Here is a 2936-nt window from a genome sequence, read left to right on the forward strand (position 1 = left end):
CGATTTTATACATGTTTTAAATGATTTAAATTGTATATGTATTTTATATCTACGATAATGTTGGGGTAAAACATGGGTAGATGTAATAGGTGGAGTATGAGTTGGATGATGCATTGAGAGGTGAAATAGACCGTGAGGTGAGGGTGAGAGGTGGATAATGTGAGAAGCCTTTTTCCCAAATGATGGCCCCGTCATTCGGCAGAGTATGGATGACAACCACAGACTATTCTAGACAGTCCAGTGGAACACTAGCAGGCTCGCAACCTGTAGGTGTTGTGAACGATGTGTTCACCGGTGTACTCTAAAAAACCCATTGACATGTATTGCGAGTGGATACTGTCGATAAACGAAATAGCCATGGCATATATGGATTTAGTGCCTGTTGAGTAAACCCTGGCAACGATGGATTTCGTGTCGATTCCTTAGGAATGAATTAACGAGGAGTAGTTGATTCTTAGGGTAGACCCTTAAGAGTAAAGAAGATAATGTAGATGGGTAATTGGGTTAACTGTTTGACAATTAAACATAATAATTATATTATTGTGGGTTGAAAACCCTATGTACTCACCAGGTTTCCCAATCTGACCCACTCAGTTTATTTATATCACATGTGTTGATATGAAGTCACATTACACTAATAGATTAAGGAGATATAGATCACTAGTGATAATGAATGTAAGTTCTGTTTATGCTTATGTTTCTATATTGACATTGACATTCCAAATGTTTGAAAATGAATAAAGTTACTTTTCTTCAGAAATGCTTTGATAACGTATTTATCATGTTTTACTGGGAACAAATTCCGCAACATTTTGATTAAAATAGATACTCTGATTTTTATAAAGCATAAACAAAATCGGTCTTTTCTGGCCGTGAAAATGGGGATATCACAAATGGTATCAGAGCATTAGTTTAAGCGAACTAGGAGTTTGTAGGATTTCTAGACTTAAACTTACAATGCTAAGCGATGATTGTGAGGTTTGAGCACTAGCTTATTTTTGGAATGATGCGTAAATTGCTTTTACGTGCTAAATGATTTGTGATGCTTTATGCTATCGTTTGATCGGATCTAAGGTCTGTTGCCGACCGGATCTGGAAATTTTCTGTGTACAGATTTCTAAACGTTTAATTACGGTATTAGAACTAGCATGTAACTTTTCGGCGTAATAAGGAGATTTACACGTCAATCGTAAATAAAATCTTTCCTGTCTTAATTCTCATCATTTTTGTGACATCCCCGAAATTTATTCCGTCATTTTTAACCCCTTCTTCCGTTAATAAGCCTCGCTTTATTAATTGTCCGTTAACCTTTTGGAAGAGGTTTATTAATTTGGGACTTTTATAATGACTTTGTAAGGGTTGAAATAAATTAGAAACACCACAATATTCCTTTGAAAATTTTTAGTTTCAACCAAGTCAAAATACGACCGTTTAATCGTGTGCGACCAAAATCCCCGTTCAACGTCAATATCGGGTAGATTTCCACTGAGCCCCAACTCAAACCCCTATATAAAGGTGAGTGGACTCCATAGAAACCTTTCCACCCTCTCTCTACACTCTCTCTACAACTTGTTTTCGAGCCAAAAACGCCCGTTTCGAGCCCCAAACTAGTAAGTAATCTATCCTAACTTGTTGTATAGCTTAGTTAACATGAAAATTCATGTTTAAGACATCAAATAGGGGCAAGATTATGTGTTTACAACCCAAGAACACTCTTGGACCATGAGCACCCTGAAGTGGGGTTTTTAAGCCCCAAAACCCCTCTAAACTACCCCTAGGGCTTACATATGACTTGTGGACTTACACCTTCGAGCTTAGAACACTAAAACCTTGCATTCTAGAGAGTAAACATGAGTTTACGGCCCAAGAACACTCTTGGACCGTAAACCCCTCTTCATAGGCCGTGAACACCCTTTAAGGTGTTAGAAATGCCCTCAAACACCTCCTATGGCCTTGGAAAATGTCTAGAAGCAACCACCATTGAAGTAAAGACATTAAACATCAAAGAATCATTGGACATAGGAGTTTACTTCCGTAAACCCCCCTAGGATTGGTCCATGGGCCGTAAACTCCCAAAGAGTGCCCAAATGATGCCCTAACTTCTTCATTTGACTTGGAAAAATGCATAGAACTTTATTTCCTACCATTTAAGACCCTAATACACCAAAGGAATATGAATATAGGAGCTTACAGCTGTAAACTCCTTGTTTAGGGCCGTAAACTCCTAAAATGGTCCATTTAGAGCCTTAAACCCCTTCATATGCCTTATATTTGGACGTAGCTTAATTCAATGAATGATATAAGACCTTGAAGCATCCTAGAACACACCACCCATGAGTTTACGGCCGTAAACTCATGGGGATATGGTCTTAGGGCCGCGAACTCTATAAGGAGTTTACTTTTGAAGAGTAAACTCCCTATCTAGGCCATACATACCCATAGATGTTACCCGGGACACCCCTAGCACTTAATTAAAGTGTTTTCCGCACTTTAGGATGCGTATACATGTTTAATTAGTATTATATTTACTAATTGTATGTAAACATATGTCATCATATGTTAATAGGTCACTAAGTGTGTTCAAGCCTTTACTTGACACCGAGCACCCAACCGGCACCTTCGTTCGATCCACTTACAACAGGTGAGTTCATACCCCTGAATTAACCTTTTAAATGTTTTTACATGCTTTTATGGGGGGGGGGGGGGAATACAAGTTAAAATATGTCAGTTATCATATCAATCACATGTGATTGATAACCTGCATGCATAAGGATTTATTACACTGTCAACTGTTTTACCGAGTATGATACTGTAAATGGTTTTCCACAACGTCTTTACTTGTCCAAAACTTTTCTCAAATTGTCTGTCGCGCTATATGTTTTACTTCAAATTCAGCTACAACAATATTTTAAACAAAGGATTTCTTTACCTATAAT

The sequence above is a fragment of the Lactuca sativa genome, chromosome 2 (assembly GCF_002870075.4).
Source record: "Lactuca sativa cultivar Salinas chromosome 2, Lsat_Salinas_v11, whole genome shotgun sequence".
Classification (NCBI taxonomy): Eukaryota; Viridiplantae; Streptophyta; class Magnoliopsida; order Asterales; family Asteraceae; genus Lactuca; species Lactuca sativa.